Source organism: Lepidochelys kempii, chromosome 1 (assembly GCF_965140265.1).
Source record: "Lepidochelys kempii isolate rLepKem1 chromosome 1, rLepKem1.hap2, whole genome shotgun sequence".
Taxonomy (NCBI): domain Eukaryota; kingdom Metazoa; phylum Chordata; order Testudines; family Cheloniidae; genus Lepidochelys; species Lepidochelys kempii.
The window spans coordinates 67,596,016-67,619,806 of NC_133256.1; the positions used below are offsets into that span (position 1 = coordinate 67,596,016).

The window sequence follows — 23,791 nt, forward strand, 5'->3', positions numbered from 1 at the left end:
TGCGGTGGCTGTATGCTGGTGTAACTTGAGTCAACATAAGTTTGTAATGTAGGCCTATGACTGTACCTCAGCCTGTTACTTTAAAGCTTAAATTACACATATTTTTACACTGTTATCAGTAGGAATGTGTTGAGGCTGAAAATTGTGAAACTTTACTTTTTATTAGATAATTAATGTAACTTTTTAGCCATATGACAGAACTATGTGCTAAGCTATATTATGCATAATACAACTAAAAAGAGAAAAATTCACATTAATTCTGCTTGAGAAAGTGTTAAAAAGATGACAGATTATTTGAGATAATTTAGATTTTTTTAAGTGTCCCAGAATGAAACTTATTTAAAAAAAAATCTTACTGATAAAACTAGCATAATATTGAACATGCTTTGGTATCTTTCTGTATTTCCTTGTTAATTTTCCAAATGGGCATGTTGTTTTAAGGATTAAAATTGTACCCTTCAATTTAATAGAATTGAATTTTTTGCATTGTTTTTGTGTGTTGTGGCCACAAGCAGGTTTTGAGGCCTTCTTAGTAACAGATAGATCATTAAAAGGCCTATGAGAAAACAAAAAAACTATGTCTTTGTTTAAAAGAGAAATATTAAAATTAGGTAATTTATTTACCACTAACAACTTAATTACTTACCACCTAAAGGTATGAGTTGATTCCTTCGCCTGTGATATCATTCCCAGAAGCATCAACATAGTAGCAACAGTTTGATTACTATATCAGTAAACTGTTATTTTTCACCGAAAGCATTAGTCTTAAGAAAATGTCCTTTGGTCAGTGGTATCCAGGATCTTGAGACAATATGTATATCTTTGCACATATGCTATTAAAAAATAGTATTTTGTCAAATTAAGGTGTTGCCTTTATTATCTGTTGGAAGTGCTCATGATATGAGTAAAGAGGAGAGGAAGGCTGCAGAAATGTGGAGTGTCATGCAAATACGGCAATATAGTGATGGTTAGATATAAACAACATTGACAGAATGACATGGGAGGAATTTGGAAAGGCAAACGTGTATTTGAGAGTAATGAAGTGGGTAAAAACTCTTTGATCTTTTTTGAATGCAAGTAGATAAAGTGATTGGGAAAACTGATGAGGGAATTTGCAGTCTGATCATTGGATGGATCCTGATAATAGATAGAAAAACACAAACTTAAGATATTGCTGTGTCTAATAAATAATTGCACATCTATCTCTTGTCCCATAACCCAGAAGCCCCATTAAATATTTTACAGAGTAATTTAAAATGTAACTTTTATAATAATAAAATGTAATGATAACTTAAGTTGCCACATGTTTAATAAGGCACAAAGAGTGATATGCTGATACATTGATTTTTATTGCCCAGAATAATGCTTCTGCATTTTTTTGCTCTAACCAATAAAACCCTTGACAAAAAATCTTGCTAGCAGTTGGTTTAGATACAGCAGATTAATGTATTAGATTTTAAACTTGTTACCTCATTTTGTGGAAAGCTTGTGGGGTTTTTAAAGATATTAGACTCTACATACTTTAGGTTGAAGCTAGCTTTCCATTATAAGCCTAGTGCTTACTAGCCCCGTCGCATGATCAAAATTTGAATCTGTCTGAAATTTCACATTTCTAATCCTATGCCAAGGTAGAATTTTTGTGCAGATACAGAGGCAAATCTGACTAGGTGTCAGCTCAGTAAGTAGGTTTTTTTTTAAAATGACGGTTTTTACTTTTGTAATGTTTGTAAATAAATTAAGCTGGCTTTGTCTAGAAATTTAGGGTTTGTTTTTAACGTAGGTGAGGACTAGAAACTCCAGATTTGTTGCCTTCTGACTACTCATGTTTTTCAGGTTGGGTGGGGGTGACCTTTCAAGTCTTTGTTATCCACAAAAAAGAAACAAAACTAGTCACATTGTTAGGCTTATAAGAAGCACACGGAATCTTTTTCAGGGGAAAAGGCAATATGCCGCATTTATTGGAGATACAACAATTAGCATATGCATTCAATCACACACACATGCACACACTGTCCCACCAGTTGATGTTATAGTTACCAGTTCAGATTCCAGATCAATCTAGTGGCCAGCTCCACTCCATACATGCTTGGGTATTCAATAATTTCTCCTTTTTCCTAGCCCACTGACCCATAATCCGGGGGATCCCATGGTCAATTTTGGGAGCTGGCTCACTTTCCATATTTCTGTCTCCACAGACTGTCGGTGAGCAATTTTAACAATAATTTCACCGAATAACAAATTAGGCTTAACCATGCTGGAAACATATTGCATCCATTCATATTTGTAGCTGTCAAACAAGGACCTCTTCCATTGTTTTAAAAGATGCGTTAATACCCTAACATTTCCAGGTATCACCCAAAACATTTTGTGTTCAAGTAATGCTAAACTAAGAATTTGCATTTCAGTACATCCTATGGCCAAGGTAGTTTTATTCCCTAATTTTGTTGTTTATACAGCAGCCAGGTGGTGGTGTTTAACCACCACCACATTTTCCATGTTGCTTTCAGGTTTCCCAGACCTATTTTTACCAAGTCCACAGTAGTATCTGCCTGTTTGTGAATGAGACTATCTTGCAGTTGTGACAAGGAACTTAATTTATTCTTAATTATATCCAGGGTTACAGTATTTATAATCCCTGCTCCAAAAACCAATCCCTCCTAATATGGTGTCTGCTACCTGAGGATGTTTTTTCTGTTAACAGACTGGCATTCCTTGACATCTGCCCTTCTGCAACATTGGTTTCTGTAAATACAGTTAAAATGCTTATTAATTCTTTTTTGCCTAATGCAGTAGGTTTTTTTTGTAACACAATACACAACAATGCTAGCAACAAGACAAACAACACAAGACAAAACATAAAACACAAAACACAATTTTTGTCGTGATAGTAGGTTCTTGGTATTCTGGGTTGCTTTTTAGCTGGTACCAGCTTTTTCTGATTTTCTGAAAGACAAAAAGAACATGTTTCTACTCCTTTTGGGGTGGAAGATTATCGCTTAAAATATCCCTTTCTTTTACAAATACCCTTGCTGATTGCAGGCAAAACGGAGGAATTACCCCCAGAGTTTCCTGTGTTTTTGTTCTATAAGCAGGCCAGGTTTCAATGGCTTCTACCTTTTAAGGGTTTAGGGTGAATTATCCCGCTGTTCAGTTATTAAATTTATGAGGTGGTGTACCTCAGTTTTTCTTATACAGCAGACCAAGTTGTAATGGTTTTTTCTGCAGTGCTAAGCTTTAAGTTTGTTCCCAAGTAACAGGTGAGAAGCATCATTACCATATGACCTTAAATTTTTTTTGAAAAATCATACACCCTATACATTGTTACAGGGGTACTTTATTAACATTAAATTTATCCCAATATTTAATATTAACATCAAACCTATTAAAAGTATCTTGTTATACCATGCCTTTTATTTAGACAATTTGTTTTTGAGGCCTTTTTTCCTCATGAAATCTTTGCATAGGCTTTTTAATTTAATCATATTCTTGGGGTTTTGGTGAATTAAAAGTAGGGGTGTTGTGCATATAAGCAGACCCCTTTTGAACCTATCTTCAGATTTCTGCTCTTCATAAACAAAAAAATATATATATTTTTTTAAACTTAGGGTTAACCCTTTTACCCACTTTGCCATTTAACTGCTTTCAGAAAATTAGTAAACTATACTTTTGGAGTTAATAGTTAAAAAGCATGCAAACTTCAAGAAGCGTACATAGTCACATAACAATTACTACATGACACTACAATGACTGCATTGGCTTCAGAAAAGCTGGAAAGGTAGTAGCCAAAGGCCCTATATTAGAGCCACTGTGTGAATTACTTTATGCCTGCAGATTTCTTCTTGGTCACATGAGAAGTGCTATGCTATGTACATTTTGGGATGTTGAGTTTCTGCACGCAATGATGTTTTACTCCATTGTACTCTGTTAATTAACACTCTCTCATGGGGATGACAAAACATCAGTGTTGCACAGCTGTCCTGACCAATACATACATAAGCCTTTTAGGAATCTGTTAAGGACATCAATACCACAGGTGTTCATTTCAAGTCCATACCAAAACCTAAAGAAGATAACCAACCAGAAAGTTAACCTTGGGTTTCCATAACTGGAGCGGGATAGGGTGGGAGGAGAGGAGAGGAGGGAAGGAAGTAGGTAAAACTAGGTAACTTAAAAAGGTCATCCAGATAACTCTATATCACTACAGTGAGACAGACTTATGAACAACTTCAGCACTAAAACTGGACAGAAACCCACCCCTCCCCCTTCTCCTATTTTACCCTTTTTTTTGTGGAGAGGGGAGGGCATGATATGGGCAGAATTTTTTCCTGACCCTTAAAGTGGTAGCTGATCTCTTAAAACATAAGTAATTATTGTGGGCTGATCTACCCTAAAAAATTAGCGGGAATTAAATAGCTCATTCAGGATTGTGAAAAATTTCACTTTCTGTGTGATGTAATTAAGCTTACCTAAGCTGTGGTTTCTTCTGTTGCGCTATCACCTCTTGGAGGTGTGGATTTATGTCAGTGACAGAAGAACCCCTTCCGTCATTGTAGTAAATGTTTACACTACAGAGCTGTTGCTGTAGTGTTTCTAGTGTAGATGCATCTTGGGTGTAACTACAAATGAGTGCCTCCCAATCTTCAATGCATTTTTCCTCACAACAGTCTTATGAGGTAGAGAATGCTATTATTGTTTTTACAGATGAGGAACTGAGACGTAGACAAACTGTGATTTGCCAAGGGTGACTCAGGAAGTCTGTGGAGGAGCAGGGAATTGGTCTCCGGTCTTCATAGGTTAGTCTCCTAATAACTGGACCATCCTCCTTTTTCTCTGAAGTATTTCTGATCTGTTGTTGTAGCCTTCAAACACCCTTTGTTCTGTAGATAAAACTTCATAATTTTAATGACTAATTTAGGCTTTGGCTGCTTTTTCTTCATTGGTTAATGAAGAAACTAACCATTTCTAGTATGTAGAAAACATACTTTTTTTATTTTTGTGATAACTGCAGTGTTTGATTAAAAGCCTAATATGACTGTGATGAAGCAGGAATTTTCTGTAATAAGACTATGAATCTTCTGTGTGCCTCAGTTTTCCCTATAATGCACATGGTTACTCAGTGAGAGAGAAAAATTACTGTTTGCTCTCAGGGTAGGCTAAGAGAGATAGGTATGAATTTTGCCTAGCTGAATGTGAATGGCCATTAAAAAGGACTGGTCAAGGCTGATCCCATATCAGTGGAGAGTCTGAGAAGACAATGGCAAATCCAATCACCAGGACATTGACACCTGTCAACCATAGACCAAGACAGAGATGGATTTCCCCGCCTCTCAGCAAAAAAGCTGAGCAAGATCTCTTAGCTCCAGAACAAAAGTTTGGGAAGGTCTGAGGGGGAAGCAGGGGGCTAAATGTTGGCTGCTTGAGGGAGTTAGGGTCCTCACAGAGGAACTGACAAGGAGGTGAGATGAAGAGAGACAGAACCTGAACCTGGGGTTTCCTACAGCTTGGCTGGGCACTGTGGGCTAACCAGAATGATCTATGCCTTAACCTTTATTTCTCTATGCTAACCTGAGGACTTCTTATGTTGTGTGCCAGCTGACGAATAAACCCTACGGTTTTGACAACGTAGCTTAAGTGTCTCTGCAAATGCTTGGTGAGATGCATTAATTCCTGAAGAACATACAAAGTCTCTATCAGGAGTCTGTCTCAGTTGGACTCACTGAATAGAGCTTGTGATGTGAAGCCGGAGTGCTGAAGCCACAGAAGTTCAGTCTTAGGAAATGATGAGGCCTCGTGACCTATCCTGAAGGAAGAGTGAATCCCCTTGGGGCTCTGGCACACTGAGTGAGTTCCTCCAGGAGACTGTTCCAAAGTTGGTGGTGTAGCACCCATCCTGTGGATCTGTGACAATGACAACTGAGTGTCCTAAATCTAATCTGACACTATATACAGTGAATTGCTGTGCATGATATTACACTGTTAATGCAGTGTTACGTATCTGTAGAAAATACTGAACATTAAGCAAAATAATGGGTGGTTATACTGTGATAGGTTTTTACTACTAAGCTTTTGATTTTAGTTTCCTTCTCTTCTGTAGCAGAGTAAGCCTTAAGGTGACTTAGAGCTGGTCTATACACCCACATATTGATTTAACTATTATGGTATAATTAAAGTGGTACAGCTCTCCTAATGTGGATGCACGTATGGATGGAAGCATACCAGTATGCTTATACCCGTATAGGAAGGGGAATAAGATGTACTGGTATAAGGCACCTTTTCTATTGATATAACTGCATCTGTGCTAGAGGCTGTCCTGGTATAACTCCCTTTGCCCCCAAAATAGTAACACTGAAACAAAAACTATGTGTAAATCAGGATGTGTGATATACTGTGGCACAGATATTGATAGTGTAGTTCCCCTTGTTATTTAAGGATCTGAAGGATGCCCAAGGCAGTAGTGCCATAAAAATGAATAAGACTTCAAAGTGAATGCAGGGTGTGAAATTGAAAATGTAATATGTGGCATCAAAGTCTGAGAAGAGTCTTGTGAAGTTTGAAAAGCTTCATTGCCTGGAGGTTTATAGCTTTCTAGTGATGGGACAGTTTTTTCTCAAAAGTTTTCATGGGCATCCAAACTGGTGTAAAATAATTATTTTATTCAAATTCAAAAAGTTACTATTTACACTGAGGAACTTCTCACTTTTTTGAATCTCTCTTTATTCAGGGTACTAGGATAAAGGATGTAGAGTTGTCTCCTTTTAAACACTAGATTGTAGTGGAATGCTAGCTGTGCTACAGTTGGGTTAAGACCAGTTTTCTGTTGAAGCTTTAATCTTAAATGCTATAAAATCCACACAGTTAATTGGATTATCTTGATATTTGGTTTACCTCAAAGTGATGCGAGGGTTCAGTCAGTGGTCCAAATTTGGAGTCAGTTGAGTAAGGGGTTCCTGAGGTGTAAAATGCTCTGAGAATAAAACAGCTTTTCTTCAAGTTGACTTGTATTGCCAATGTGTGTCTGCCCATACCAGGGAATCAAAGCATGGTTCTAATCCTGGCTCAAGAGTCGCACTCACTTGAGGTTATCCCCAGAAATTTCATGGCACCCATTTAGCTCTTTGGAGGGTGGGGAGCAAAATGAGAACATTGTTAGCAAAAGAGTTTGCTTCTCCGGTTAGGTTTATGCCTAAAATGCAAGAGCAAACAGATTACATTGAGCAAGTGCAAAGAGAGAGCCAAAGAGTATTTAAGTGGATAGCTTTCACTGCAGTTGGTTAGCTCAAGGGCATGAACAGTAAGCCCTTGATCCTGAATCTAGCAGCCAGTGTCAAGTCGATGGACAAGTGAATTCTTTTTGGGAGGGGGGAGTTGAGTGGGTTGTGGAGTAGGGGGAGAGGATTGCCAGACTACAGTGAGGGGGCATAAATGGGGATCGCTGGAGAGGAGTTGGGAGTCTCAAATGAGGATAGGGGGATACTGGGAAGGGAGAGGGGATAGTGGCAGGAGGACTGAGGGAGAGTAGAGGCCAGAGCACTTGTCAGACCCATACACTCTCTCCTTCTGTTTGTGTGCCAGAATCTGGGGGATTCTGAGCCCCTCTCCCTGTCTTCGTTTGTGTTCTGGGATCTGGGCAGCTCCTGCCCTTTTAGGGGGTATCTGAGCCCCCCTCCCTGCCCCTGTCCCTCTAGGGGGAGTCTGTGCCACACTCAGGGGAGGGGGAAACTATATATGGGGGTTTGTCACCCTCCTCGTGAGCCGGGTTCTGGGGATGCCTGCCCCTTTGGGGGTGTCTGGGCTTCTTCCCCCTCCCCCACCCATGTGAGTCAGGATCTTGGGAAGCCTGCTCCTTTGGTGGAGAGCCCACTACTGACATACTGGAGTCATGCACATGCTGCCATGACTGGGCTAAGGAGATGCTTATGATAATTGATGCTTATCATAGACTTTGTCTACACTGGCAAGTGAAAGACAAAACTTTTGTCTTTCAGAGGTGTTAACCCCCCTTTTCCCTGAAAGACAAAAGTTTTGCTGATGACAAGCGCTGGTGTGAATAGGGCTTGGTCGGCAGGAGCACTCTCTTGCCGACCACACTAATGCCGCTCGTTGTGGGTGGAAGTGTTTTGCCAGCAGGAGAGCTCTCTGCTGCTGACCAACAGTGGCTGCACTGCGCATCTTTTCGTGGCACGGCTGTACTAGCACAGCCGGGTCGCTAAAGGCGGTGTAGTAGACACAGCGTTAGGCTCTGCAACGCTGGGGAGGGAGGATGGGAACACCAGCCAACATGAATGGAGCAGTTCACATGTCTCCGAACAGTTGTTTCAGGCCATATCAATCTCCGTGGGGTGTGGTCATTCAGTTGGGAGCATCCTGTTAAGATGAATGAGCCACTTCACACCTCTCAGATCTTGCCACTTTCAGGAATATTCTGTGCTGGGAATTTGCATATAGCAAAGTAGTCGCTGATAAAATCTTAAATAGTATAGCAAAGTCTTTGCTACAGTTAAGATTAAACCAATGTTTAAAGGACAATTTTTCTAAGTGTTCCAAAATCTCCATTCATCTCCAGAATATTGGGGGGTGCGGTGCGCGCAGGGGAGGGTGTTGTACTGTAGGGTTAGTGGTCTAAATTTTGGGTCATTTGAGTAAGATGTGTCTGAGGAAAAAACCCTAGGTTTTATCAATGGATTTTGTGGTCACCTGGCTTCTAAAATACCAGTGGCTTAATGTGACAGGAGTGGGAGAGGGTGAGCTGGAAATGGTGGTAGGGAGAGCTATATATGGTGGGAAACAGTGGAGAAGCGGGGAGGGAGAAAAGATATATACCAGTCTTCTCTTGCATGTTTAAAGGTACTGTGAGTACCTTGTAATAAAACTGTCACATTTTTGGGACGAAGAACGGTCTGAGATTTCTCTCACTGGCTGTTAACGATTACACACCAACCATTTCAGAGCACAGCCATTATCACCATTTCGCTACCTGTGTGTGTGACTTAAAAAGTGCATAGCAATGATGTTGCCTAGTGGAGAGAACAGTGGACTGGGTCTCAAGAAACCTGGACTCTCCTCAATTTCTCCGTCTGTGCAAGGGGAGTAATTAACTTCCTTGAGATCAATTGATGAAAGGACTATGTAAGAACTAGGTATGATCATTACCTGTCCCCAGGAGTGTCTGAACTGCACATCTACGTGAAAACTACAATTGACCACCACCCCTACCAACACATTTCTCTTTCTGTACTGCATAGGCACTGTGTACACTCATATGCTTAGCCTACTCCACAGAAAGAACACCACATGCACTATATTTTTACAACTTCTTCAGCCTCTTTTACAGTCCCTTTACCCTTATGCATATGATACCATCAAACCCTATACTTTCCACTTACCCTTCATTGAACTCATAGAGAACACTTGTTTCCCTCCTAACTGCTGACAATACCCATGGCAAGAAGACCCCTGTGCCCTACTAGTGATGCAGCCTCTACACAATATAGTACTAACATGAGGCATACTGGATTTCCCAAGGTACCTATGTACCTCTTTCCTTTGATCATACACACGGGGGTCAGGTAGAGAGGCTCACACATACACACAGAGGGCCAAAGCCCTGAAGATGACTGACTATCGCAATCACAGCTCTTCTGTGCTGCTCCAATTTAATCCTCCACCATTCATTACAGCTGTATCTAACACAATGCAGCTGGCGTGCATGCACATAATTCCCTGTGGCTAGTGCCAGCTCCAGGAGTTAAGTCTGCCGGGGCATTTACCTTAATTCTGCATTTCCTGGTTTTCATAAGCTTGAGTTTTGCTGAACTGGGCATTCTGGGAGGCCATGAGCTGTCACCAGGCAACCTTAACTCTGCATTAACAAAGTTTATTGCCATTTAATTTGTTTCTGTGGGTTGGCGCTGAAATTTTTTCCAATTGTCAATAACCATGAATATTTTTTTTATTACTTAATCATTTTCTCCTTTATTGGAACTATTCCACTGTAATTTTCAAGGGAAAAGTGGCTCTGTGTTCTCCTTAACCTGCAATAATTCAGGTTCACTTCTATTTTTTTAATGTTTGTATTCTGTGACAATACACGTGGACTCAGTTCATCTATACCTTACATTGCTGCAGTAGGAGTATTCATATATATATATTCATGGGTTAAAAAGAAGGGTGAAATGGAAGGAAACCAAATGTAAAACGTGGTATGGATTATTGAAATTGGTCAGTCCTCTGTAGATCGTGTGAGGTAGAGGAAAGTAACTTCTGAAGTACCACAAATTTTCCTTATGGAAAGAAGTGATGAATTAAAAAAAAAAATTCCCACAATGTATTAATTACATGGGAGGAGAGAGTATTGCTTAGAGCTAAGGAAAAATAATTAGCATTTATGCATTTTTTGTGTGTGTGCTAACAAGTCCCACAGAATAACAAGCCAGAAATTTAAAAATATCATATAGACGTGTTTGTATGAGTATATGAATATACATGTATATCACTTACAAAAAACTTTTGTTAAAGAGAATGTTAAGGCTGCAAAGTCAAACATTTCCAAGTTTGGAAACACCAGTATTGGGGCTACCTGTGCAACCTTAAATTGGCCTCCTTGTAGATATGTGTTATGGTAGAATCTTGGATGATATAATCACATACTTTTTCTACAGTATACATACCTCACTGAATGTACAGTACTGACTATTTTTATGTATAGATCTGTTCTAACTTTTTCATAAAGATCCACCAAGAACTACAGTATTTACCATTATCACTGGTAGTAGATGGAAAATAGTGAAGGAAATGTAAAGCTCAAAATTGGTTCCTGCATGCCTTAAATGTTAGAAGGACAGCTACACATACTTGGCTTGTATCAAGGTACAGAGCACCATGTTAGAATTTTATTACCAGATGATTCACAAAAAGTGAGTCTTAAGGGCTGGTCTACACTGCTGTTTAAGTTGATATAATTTGCGTCGCTCAGGCATGTGAAAACAACAGCCCCTGAGTGATGTAAGTTACATTGGCTTAAAGCGTTGAACACACTCTCTCCAGTCTCTTGCGGATGTGGAATAATTATGCCAATGGGAGAGCACTCTCCCATAGTGTCTTCACCAGCTGCACCAATGTAGCGTAGTAGTGTAGACATGCCCTCAGTCTTAACTCCAAATGGAATCTATACCTCTGCCTACCTATGTTCCTGACTCAAACAGCCAAATAAATTTTGACCTCACCCAAAGTTGTAACATAATATACTGAAACATGCCCAAATGCAATTCTCACTTGACCCAAACAGAGAAGAGAAAGCAATGTTTAGTCAGTATTAGAACAAAGTGCATCCAGAAATGAAACACCGGTAAATACACTGATGATAAGGATTTGAGTGTTTCCTCTATGTCCTGTCCTCCTCTTTGCAGCAGGAGAGTATGAATAGCCCTTTGTTCTAACACAGCTGGAAGGGGGGCACTTTCCTTTTTTAGGGCAAAGAAGAGGGGTTCTTAGAGGTGTGACCTCTGGTGTGGGCTGTGATTGCTTAGGAGGGCCAACAATCCTCTAGCAAAAAACCCAGACACTGCCATGTGTGGTTAGGAGGGCTAAAGGAACTGAGCTCAGATGCCCAAAGGTTCGCCCAAAAGATGAGTTTACAAGCCAGGGTAGTTTAGTACCAAGCCAAACTTTATTAAATAAACAAACAATACAAATTTAAACAGAATTGGGAAATGAATGTAACTTTTGCAGCAAAGAGTGGCTGTAGCTGTTCAGACTAGCCATTAGCTGCTGTTTATCGCTGGCCAACCTTAAGGTCAGATTGGCTGCCCTGCCAGATACACTGTTTGCCTGCCCAGCCCCTAGACACATGACTTGGACTGTAAGCCACAGTGTATCCTTGTAGAGCTGTTACTGAGACAGAGTCCAGGTAGTCTCTGCCATTGAGTGGGTCTGTCCTAGCTTGAATACCTCTTGCAAAGGCTGTCTGTCACAAAATGCTGCCAGCAGCTGCTTGGCTGGCATCCTGCCACACAAACTGCCTGCATGCTATTCTATGAGCCAAATTATATGTGTAGATTAAATATGAAACCCTATTTCCGTAATCAAGAGAAGGTGTCAGTAAATATTTCTTTAGAGACATCATAACACTAATTATTTCACTGTGCCCATAACCTCTGGTGATCTGGCAGTTGGCAGTGTTTACAGCCATTTAGCTGTCTGACTGAAGTGCATTCTTTTTTCAGGTGAGAGCATTGTCTTGGTTAATTACCATTATTATCAAGAAAATTTCTAAAATGTATACTCCTTTTCAGCTTGGTTTAAACCCAGTACTGAGCAGCTTTCCAGCTCGTGAAAAATAGATTCCAAACCAAAGACCTCCTAGAGACATCCATGTGCAGTTGCAGGTCCATGTGGTGATCACATTTGATGATGACTTATGAGTCCATCAGCCATAGCACCACTAATAAATCTTTTATGGACTGTAAATACTTCAAGGTAACCTTTACTGCATTCTTGACTTCTGATCTGTTCCCTTAATCTTAATGTTTTCTCAAGGACTATCTGACTCTTTCAGTTTCAGCATTAATTTCTGTGCTTAAATTATAAGGTATGCACAAGAGGTGTTCTGTTTTCTTTTATCAAAAATGTATCATGTTGCCCGGTGCCTGCCCAAAGACTGTTCTAAAAATGTGAAATTGTCATGACTTCTTGGAACCAATAAAGAAAATCCTTGTCAATGTTATGCCCCTGTGATGGCTACTTTTGAAACCCATTTGACTGTCCACTCTAAAGAGAAGCCTGAACTCAAAAGCAGCACAGGAATCTGAGAACACCAGGGACCTGGCCCCGTCAATGTAAGATGAGCCTTCAGAACTAAAAGCCAGCTGATCAAAATCATTGAGATTAATGGTTAGCAAATAAAATGCCATCCCATTGCCATATGCATGTGTTTTTGTTTTTTTTTGGCACTGTATCTAATGATTCAAAAACAACAGGAGTACTTGTGGCACCTTAGAGACTAACACATTTATTAGAGCATAAGCTTTCATGTGCTACAGCCCACTTCATCGGATGCTTATGCCCACGAAAGCTTATGCTCTAATAAATTTGTTAGTTTCTAAGGTGCCACAAGTACTCCTGTTCTTTTTGCGGATACAGACTAACACAGCTGCTACTCTGAAACCTATCTAATGATGAAATCTCTTTAAAAATTCAAAGGGTAGCTCTTTAAATATGATGGCTATTTTGATGATCCGATGCATCCGATGAAGTGAGCTGTAGCTCACGAAAGCTTATGCTCAAATAAATTTGTTAGTCTCTAAGGTGCCACAGGTACTCCTTTTTTTTTTGATGATCTCAGTTTCCCCTCATATTATTTTTCTTACTGTGTCTGCCAGCAAAGCTACCAACCAGAAGTTTCTATACACATGTAACCTCAAGTCTATGTAGATAATTCTAAAACCTTTTGAAAATCAATTTCTTAATATTCTGCTGACCCTCACATCTGACCTGTCCTTTGGGAGTACTAACTAAAGAAGAAAAATGAGGATTTGACTCCTTAACTTTTAGAGAGTGCTAATTTGGGGTGATGCTTTTCCTGGAGCTCATCTAGGCTTTTGGCTTAATTGAGTTTTCTTCTAGATATTTGCTTTTTTGTAGTTTCCCTTTGCTTCACCCCCAGCTCTTCTTAAGGCAGTGTGTGTGTGTGTGTGTGTGTGGAGTTGACGGAAGGGCTGCCTTCTGCCTAATAGGAGATCTCCTTTTGAGCCAAAGGACTTTTGGCACAGGTTAACACAAAACTGGATTATGATGGGTTATGAAGGACAGAGTAGGATTGGTTACCATCCAGATGCACACAATACTCAGCATACCCAGCTCAGTTGGCCACTGACTGCTTTGTGAATCTGTGTGGAGGAGGGCTGGACTGTTAAGTTGGGTGCTGGAGCTGAATTCTTCACTTATGACACTTAATGTAAAGCCTGTTCCTATTCCCACTAATGTCATTTTTGAGTTTTGCCATTGACTTGGAGTGGTACAGTTCTATATCTCTTTTTCCAGAAAATATTGCATTTGTTTATATTAGCTGGTACTTTTCAGAGATCATGTACTTCATTTTGCACCAACCAACCCACCAAAAACCTCCAAACAGTGAATAAGAATAAAAAAATACTTGGGAGAAACCAGTAAATGGAAAACTCTATGGCATTTTGTATCCATCTTAGACTGTAAAGGGTGAATTCGTATGTTAGGCAGAAAATATGGAGAAAGAGATATTGAAACAAAGAAACATACCTCTCTAGGTTAGAGTGTGAGTAATATTTTCAAGTTGTATGCTTTTTTGGTTCAAAATGTACTTGGGAGCAATACAGGTTAAAGGAGGTTCATGCTGGCCCAGACACTTCCATGTGAATTTTTGAGCACTGTAGCTTGCACATGCAAGTGATTTACCATCAGAGCATATTTGGACAAATCTTTTTTTGTCCGTGTAAATATAATTGGTGCATGCAAAAAATAATGCTTAAAAAACACATGCAAGTGTCTGAGCGTATAAACTTGTGTTTATGCAAAAAGAGGCCAGTGTACATAGATATGTGCATATATACCATATATGAGGTAGGGATAATGTAATAAAGAATCATGTTCCAGCTACCAGAGATGTTTCCCTTCTCCCCGCCCCTCCTCCCCCCAAAATAGAAGAAAACAAAAAAACCTGCATTGAACTTAGGCTGTACTTGTGAGTTATGTGGCAATTCCATGGCAACAAAATCCTGATACCACACCATGCTGTCATATATTTTATATGATAACCTGAGATAAATATATTTATTCCACACACACTTTTAATCTTGGAGTGAGAGCTGTCAGGTTTAGATCGAAGAGGAGATTTAAGTAGGAATAGCAGGAAGGAGCAAGAAATCGTATACTATTCTTTAAAAATTAAAATACGACAACAAAACCAACTTGGACCATATTATGCTCTGATACACACCTATGAACAAAAGAGAAATCATATATACTAGTCTTAATATGCTAATTAGTTGTCTGCAGTTGCCTAAACTAATATCACACTCATGGAGATATTAAAAATCAAAATTAAAGCCTCATTAAATACATACAGTTCTTTGAATATCACAAATAAAGATAAATTAATAAAGCTGGAGAAGGCTGACTAGTAAGGAGAGAGAGTATTTGTAGAGATACTGATCTTTGGAAATATCAACAGTGATATTAAATTTCTTGAATTTCACAACTGTTTAAGAAGGCTTTGCTAAAATAATGGTGTAATGTTTGCATGAGTTTGGCGGTGTTCTATCAACTTGTTTTCCAAATACTAATATTGGGTTTTATGTTTGTAAAGTACAAACTCTGCATTATGCCAATCAAAAACACAAGATCCTGTAATTAAGAAATATTAGGGCACTTGGAAAACAACGAAGTTTAGGGAATTAATCATGAACTTAATTACAATAATTAGTTTCAAGAAATTTTTCAGAAAAATAGATTTTTGGAGACTAGATTGTGTACATTTCTGTATTTTCATATTGTGATTTCTTTTATGTGTTCTGTGCTCTTTTTATGGTTAATGATATATCTAGTTTCTCATTTCTGTGTGCCATGGGAACATAGTTGATTTTAAGTTAAAAATATCTGCTTTTTCTCTCAGTAAAGAACTAATTGATCTGCTTAACTAGGGCCCAGTCCTCTCACTGAAGTTAGTCAGAACTCCCATAAAAGTCAATGGAAGCAGGATCAGACCCCTGAAGAGCAGTGTCCTCTACAGGAAGTGGGTCTTACTCTCATAAACTGGGTAATGTAGGAAGCTCTGTGCTGTCAAACATGCCAGAAATGTTTTAATCTAAATAAAGTGATTCCATTGTTTTTTTTTCTCTTTGTAATATTTAGAAATTTTAAAACCTTTTTTTTTCTTAAATCCTATATACCCTGGCATTTGGTTTACAGGTAAAATACTTAATGCTCATGAGGTTTAATATGATACCAGCCAAACAGGCATATTAACCATATCAATTAAAATATTAATTGGCTGTAATATAATAGGTACAGTTAACCTGTCTTTACCCTTTTTTCAGTAGGTAAGACAACAGTTCAACTATACTTCCCATAGTAAATATAGGCAGCATCCGCATGCACTGAATCTTAACCACTCCCACTTTATTTTATTTTCCACGTATCTGTTTTACGTGGAGAGTTCGAGGGTGGCAAGGACACAAGTGAAGATCTACAGTTTTGTTGTACCGTAACTACATTCCCATATACCTTCCCAATTTAGCGTTTAAGTATATCATTAACTTTAAATGGTTTGGCTTTCAACCGATATTTTTTGTTTGTTTATAAAGTTTTCTTCTTCAGGCATATTTAAACTTAACTCCAAATTTAATAAAATTTTTGTACGGAAATTGTGATACTTATCAGTTTGCTTTTCCTCTTGAACGTTGGGGTAAACTGTATTTGCTTACATTTATTCATTTGGTAAATCTTCAGTGTGATGAAACAACTTCCTCTATTCGTCACTTATCAAACATGCATTTTATATACAGATGCAAGGTGAAACAAAAAAGATGAAGTTTTTGCTGCTTTTGAAAAAGACATTTCTACAACTTAAGCCAAAGCATACATCAATATTCATATGCAGAGCTTATATGGCAGTACTTCAATCCGATTTAATTTTGAAAACATGTTCCCTATCTAATACTCTGCTTTGTACAGCAGTCCTAACAGAGCTTTAAGGTTTATATCTCTGAAGTTGTAAAGGACTATAATAAAATGCGGTAGTCTACTGATTTTTATAATGCATACAGTAAACAGCTGGTATGTACATGGCCTCTAGTAACCAAGCTGATTACATGACACAGATTAGAGGTCTTAGAAGTTCTATAAAAGGCTAGAGGAGAGAATTAAAGAAGACTGGTATGAATTTATGTAATACAGCAAATCTAGAGGTAATTGACTTTACAGGAACTCAGTAACACTTTCAGCAATGAATGACTTACTTGGGAAGAGGAAAAAGGAGTCCAGTAATAGTTCTGTGAGAAACCATTAAATGCCTGCTGTTTACCTTTCTGCTTTATTTAAGGTGTTACTGACATTGGCAACAATTTTTATATTTTTCTTTTGCATCAGTTAAGATCTGAATTTTTCACAGGAGCAGAATGTAATTTTGTTGTCGCTGTACAACAACTTTTAAAAAAATGTTTTGTATGGTTAGGGAACTGGAAATGTTTGGATCAGTTTAAATCTAGCCCATTATCATTAATGCCCAAAAATGATGATCCAGTTGCTGTTCAGGTGCCTAAATGACATGGCTTTGGTTCAATTCCCAGTTGAAGAGCATCCATGTTCCAATAATCATCATCCCAGTTTAAAGTAATTGGCATTCAAAGATGAAAAACTTTGGAAGGCACAGAAACGGAAGTAATCTCTCAAGCACAGAGTTGATCCTCTCTGTAAGACTAAGGCATCAAGACAGTGAGCAGTGTAAGTGAGCTTGCACTGGTGATTCCCGTACTAGACTAGACCCGTGCTATAGAGAAAGAAAACTGTCACTCTCCAGAGTGTCCAGGTAATTTAATTTTCACCAGCACTAAATTCAGTAAATAAAGTAAGTAAATAAAGGTAGAAGAAAGGGAGGAGTTGGGGCAGAAATCATGCAATTTGAACAAACTATTACTCCTCTCTCTCACTCAGAGAGAGTGCTTTGGTGCTTTGTCTTGTTGTTTTAGCTTTCTGCTGCTGCTACTCCCCCAAATATATGTTACTGCCTGCTAGAATAGAATGATTAGTAACTCTGTTTTAGTAGAATACTAGAAAATATAGGTGAAATGTGTCAATCACAGTATTTGCTTACTTACTACTATGTGGCTGGAAAGTGAAACTGTGACACTTCAGCAGATAGGAAAACCCAAGTCTAACAGCAGAGAACTGGATGTTGGTTCCTCACATATCTATCTCTTAGTCATGGTGTCTTTTTTTTTTCAGGAACATACCGTCTGACCAGGCAGAATTTGAAAGGAAAGACTGAAATGTTACTTTAAGTTAAGATTTAATAACTATCCGCAATTAACTTTTTTTAACTAAAAATTATTTTGCCCTAACCCATGGGATTGATTTTGCAAGACTCTTTTCAACAACTAAAACTTGAGGTTAAATGATAGCATCTTTATGCAGAACTATGCTGGAACTTGAGAACTTCTGATGGCTCTTGGGCTAATTTCAGATGATTGTATTGTGCTGTATCATCTTCTGTTGCTCTGAGTTTAGTTGTATTATTTGAGCCTCTTCTGTTATTACTTTGGCCTCCCCTTTTGTTTTTAATAAACTGCATCAGTTTCAATGTGCTTTCTATCCACTTTGTTTAATGGTTTAACTGGATTTGTGTATTGGCTCAGATTACTTTTTTTATTTCATCTACTTGTGAGCTCTTCTCTGCTGCATCTTGAGGTGGTGCATCGGAAAGAGGAGATGTAAATGTTGGACAAATTTATTTGACCCTTTGATTCTGAGTCCCAACTTTTACTTTTGAAACCTGTAGTTTGTACATTTTCTGAAATATAACTTCAGTTCCATATGTGCTTATTTGAGAAATAGCTTCTTTTGTTTAAGACTGCTTCAGAATTGTGACAGTTGCAGAGCTAGGGTTGCAACTCTGTTCCCTTTCTGGTCTCTAAGTACTACCACTCTGGTATAATGCCTCATTCCTTTGCTTATCTTGGGGTGGAATTTCATAATTCTCCCATTCTTAGACTGGGACCTGGGCTATGGTACCGTTCTTACCCTGCATGTCCAACTGAGCTCTGGTACTTAACTGCTGTTCTCTGTATCCAGTGATATACAGTGATCAGAAAGCCTTCTTAAAATACAAGTAGGTATTTTGTTCCTACTGCTAAAATAAAACAGAGAAAAAAGGATTTTTAAACAACGGTCTACATGCATGCCTGATTTACTGAGCCCCACCATTGTTGGTTGACCTACACAAACCTAGATTCTCCAGACACCACAGCTGATGCCTGTGTTTCAGTCAGGTTCCCCTGAACAACCACTCTCTCTTGAGCTGGTCCCTTTTAATCTTGCCAGAGTTCATTTGTTCCCTGGGCTTTAACCTTTCCTGGTCCAAATGAGATTTTTGCAGAATAGCTGAAGATATAAGTAAAATCATCAAAGGAATAGTTCTGCCATTGCCAGTTACCACCACTTAAAGGTTTGCTCAGAGGTGACTGTCTTGAGCCGTTCTTTTCCTTCCTACCTGTTTCTTCCAGATAGGCCCCTGCTGAGCTTAACCAAGATATTCATACAAGAAACATCACAATAATTAGACCAGGGATTGGCAACCCTTGTCAGATGGCCCATCAGGGTAATCCGGTGGTGGGGCGTGAGACATTTTGTTTACATTGACTGTCCGCAGGCATGCCCCCTCCCCCCAAAAACAGTTGTCTCAGAAGTGTGGGATTTTAGCGGGGCAAAACAAAGAAATCGCTCTACAACTTCACCATTGCCAGTCACATACCTCAAAATCATGTCTGGTGTTGAATTGACTATTATGGAATAGTACTTGGCATCCTTTAGTTCATCAGTGATTTGGTTTCTGAGCTGCTCTGCTATTATAGTGATGTATTCATCATAGGTTTGGTGCATTAAAAAGTTGGTCATTTCTGAGCCACAATAGTGATGATTTTTCAAATGTTCTTTGAGAAAATCGTCAAGATAGTTAAAAAAAAATTACCTTTTCGATGTGACAAACATGACTCATCATGTTCTCTTAGACGTAGTCCCAAAGAAGACAGCAGTTTGACTGTGGCAACATCATGTCTCAGCACTTTCCTCCAATAAGGACATACCTTTTCAAACTGAGCCTGTAATACAGAATCAATTCTTCCAGATAATTTACACCTTTGCTTACACATAGCATTAACGTGAGCTTTGGAAGTTTCATGATCAGCAATATGTCTTGCAATGTTTCTACAGTTAGAATGCCCATTGACAAATGTTTGTTTTCTTTTACTATGATCAGGGAATAATTTGCAAACATAACAGTAGACTGCCTTAGTGGTTTCTGAAAAAATTAACCAAATTGTCATTTCTGTAATTCCATTTTTTTCATCCTCAGAAAATGAAGACTCATGAAGACCTCTTAATTGCTTTTGTCCTGCAACCTCATACTCTTTTTCTCAAATTTTCCACATTACTTACTTTTTTCAGTTTATTTACTAAGAAATATTCTATCATAGCCAATGAAACAGATTTTGGCCATAATGCAATGTCTTCAGGCTAGGTTTCTTCCCTTCCTTTGACAAAATCACCAATATTTTGTAGTTCCATTGTCACTTCAGAGTCCACTTGTTCAACTTCTGCAGTCGTTGTGGTATCCTCAGAACTCGGCAAGTGATCAGATAATTCAGATGTTTCCTCGCCCATACTTTTTGATGAATGTTCACTATTCAATACTTCAAGCTTTTTAAAATAAGATGACAAACTGTCTTTTTGCTTAGCTTTGTCTTCTTGCCTCGCCTTCATTCCCCCCCCACCCATTTTTGACTGCCAGACTCATGTTGCTTTATTATTGCTAAAAAACTGACCTTGAGTTTAGGCAGGAGCATGGCCACAGGTGGGCCGTGGACCACCTAATTAGGTTTAATGCAGTTAATCCCGCATTTTTAATTGGTCCATGTCTAAGTAGTTAGGTCAATGCAGAGTCAGTGTAGACACTGTGTTGCTCACATTAACTGTTGCTGGCTTTCAGAAGCCATTCACCAGTTACCCTCTTCGATAGTTCAATGGTGCAAGCGTTCTTGGTAAGGATGCACACCACCAACACAAGGAGTGTAGACGTGCACTGTTACCCCAAAATTTGGACCGAAGGCACCTCAGTACTGGTTTGTCTATGACCATAAACCAATTGTCAGTTTGTCTCACCCAAATGGTTAATGAGGGGTGGCTTGTCCTAGAGGAATTGCTGGGGTTTTACCTTGGTGTTTGTCTCTGACTGTGGAGGACTCCCCAGAGCAGACTATTTCTCCTAATCTATGAGAGGACACGGATACAGCCTTCCGCTCGAAGGATTGATATTCAAGCAGTAATTTCATTTAAAAGAAATAATCAATTACAATACACTTAAAGCAAAAAAGAAGAATACACTACAATACATAAGATATAGTGAAACACAATTGCTTTACATTTAGAAGTTATACACTAAAGCAGTGCAATAGAATAAAATGCACAGAATACACAGAGTATATAGCAGTTATAGTGTAGCACTTAAGGTACATAAAGACCTCTCATACACATGCATAGAGCCCCCAATGCAATGTTGTCACACAGTGCTACAATTATCACAAGGAGACAAGCAGAGCTTCTATACATACATACAGGAAGGGATTATAATGTTATTTAAAGAGACGTTACTATTTAACATTAACATTCTGTGAGCCGCGGCCAAGCTGTCACAGAATGGGTGCGGTCGATGTCACTCAGACGCAGACATCTGACTGTATTTAAAGGCACACCCAGACACGCTTTTAAAACAGATAGAAAATCAGACTTACACTCTTCCTTCTCAAAAATTCCTCCAATTCATCTTTCAGGGTCCTTTTGATCTGTCTTATTGGGCTTCATATTGCCTGTGCTGCTGCTTCTCCTGCTGCTTTTGCTACTGCGGCTTCTTCAGTTGCTGCTGTTTCTTCTGCTGCTGTGGCTTCTTCAGCTCCCACCACTCTCTTCAGCTCCTGATCTCTTCACCGCAGCTCAAACACCCACACACAAGCCTGCTGGCTGTCAGCCTTTATATAGGATTACCAGCCCTCCTCTCATTGGTTGCTTTCTCATGTCCAGCTCATTAGCATAGATCCTCCCCAATGTAGCGACATTTGCTTAGCCAATCAGCTTTACCTATTATTCAAGCTGCTCCTCCTCCTAACTCAGTCGCGTAGATCCTCTGCTCGCCTGACTTACTAGCATAGATCCTCCTCTCTCCGGAGCCCTCCCTTTTAGGTGTTCTGACGTATGCTGAGTCATTCCCCATTAAACTCTATCTAACCTTTATCCCTTGTCTGCTCTGCATCCTCCATTTTAAGATCTATAATAGAGAATCATTGCGGCTGCCATTTTGGGTTTTTCGCTGTAAATTGTCACTATTTACCACTTATCTCAAGTCTTAATTCTAAAACAAACTACAATTCTATGCAAGTTAAAGCATCATAATACTGTTACCACCTTTGTAATACTTACTTGGCTTTTCGCGATGTTTTTTCTCCCTCTGCAGCTGCCTGGTGCTGCTTTTCTTACACAGGATCAGAGGAACTTAAAAACCCCTCTTGTGTCAGCGGAAGCAATGTAATTATTGTGGCAGCTGTATGCCAACATAAGTTAGGTCAACTTACTTTTGTAGTGCAGACTTGGCCTTAATGTAGTAAACGTGTAAGGCATTTGACTGTTGCATCTATCTACGCTTGGAGTGTGGGCGTTCCAGTAGGTTTACAAATGAGCTAACTGTGAGTTGTTTGCTTTTTGTTTACTATAATGGTATAATTTCTTCTACCATTAAAGTGAGAAAGCACTTATAAAAAATTAAAACTTGAATATCTAACTTACTGCATTTGTCATGCATGATCAACCATCTTCAATTAATCTCTTTATGCATTGTTTTACATTTTAAAGCTACTGATAATTAAAGAAAACAAACTGCTAAACAGAAGGAAGACAAAGTTTGTCAGCTGCAAAAGCTAAAAATAGATATGAGTGATCACATTTATGATTAGTTATGATGCAAGGAAGAAATATTACTGAAGATAAGAATATAGTGCAGAATTTTGACCACTAAATTGTGAATTTTGACTTTAGACAAAAAAAGCATAATCAAAGGTGTGCACCCTATTATATTCAGCTTTAACACTGGGCACATTGTTGTGTGTTAAATAGGCAAGACAGCGTATTTTTAAAATATATAAATAGCATGCATTTAATAGCGTTTATCAATAGTTTAATAAATCTAGTTAGATTTCACTGTCATCTTTTTGTGATATGTTCATATTTATGCTGCAGGGATTGTGAAAAATCTATTTTAACTTTTAAAATCATAATAGAAATAGGATGTTAATAGTTTGATTACAAGGACAATAAGTTAAAGCTTACATTACATTACATGTCTCTTGAAATTCAACCTTATTTATCGTCTATCACAGAAAGAGATCAAATCAGACTTGTATAAAAATACTTTTTATTAATTCATAAATTAATTTTTAAAAGAAATTCTTCAATTCTATTCTATATATTTTATTGAAATAAGGTATACTTTTGCTATTACTGTGTATTTTAGATAGCTATGATATGCAAAAACTATATTAAAAACATTAAGGTTACAAAGTCAAGCACTCAAAAGATAGAAAATGTCAGAATGAAGCTTGCCTCCACAGTCTTAATTTGCTCCCCTTGAGCGTATGGATTATGATGTAGTCTTTAAGTCCGTGCACAGAATGGACAGTGCTCGCTTAGTGAGTAACTATTCAATGTTTTGTTCTCATTATTCAATTTGTGGCCCCATAACCCCTTGTTTACAACATACTACTCAAATCCTACTCTGAAGACAGAGCTGTTAATTTCTTTGTAGAGTTTTCTGTGGTGCTCATCGCTACGATGTGAGTGCTTCACTAATTTTCATGCATTTAATTTTACACCGTCCTGGTGAGATGCATGGATATTACAGTAGAACTACCAGAGTTACGAACTTACCGGTGAACTACACATCTAATTTGGAAGCAGAAGTACACAATCAGGCAGTTGCAGAGACCAAAAAAAAAAAAAAGCC

The 23,791-nt window shown here is 38.5% G+C and overlaps 1 protein-coding gene and 1 long non-coding RNA gene across 9 annotated transcripts in view; one reads left to right on the top strand and one right to left on the bottom strand.

The window, feature by feature from the left end:
* TDRD3 (tudor domain containing 3) overlaps positions 1-23,791 on the top strand; it is a 442,979-nt gene that overhangs the window by 46,942 nt on the left and 372,246 nt on the right. The window lies entirely within an intron of this gene.
* LOC140912051 (uncharacterized) lies at positions 1,079-21,950 on the bottom strand. The gene is made up of 4 exons (XR_012159211.1): positions 21,534-21,950; positions 19,715-19,844; positions 2,677-7,113; positions 1,079-1,137 (listed from the first exon to the last, which is right to left on the bottom strand). It is a non-coding gene; the product is annotated as an uncharacterized lncRNA (long non-coding RNA).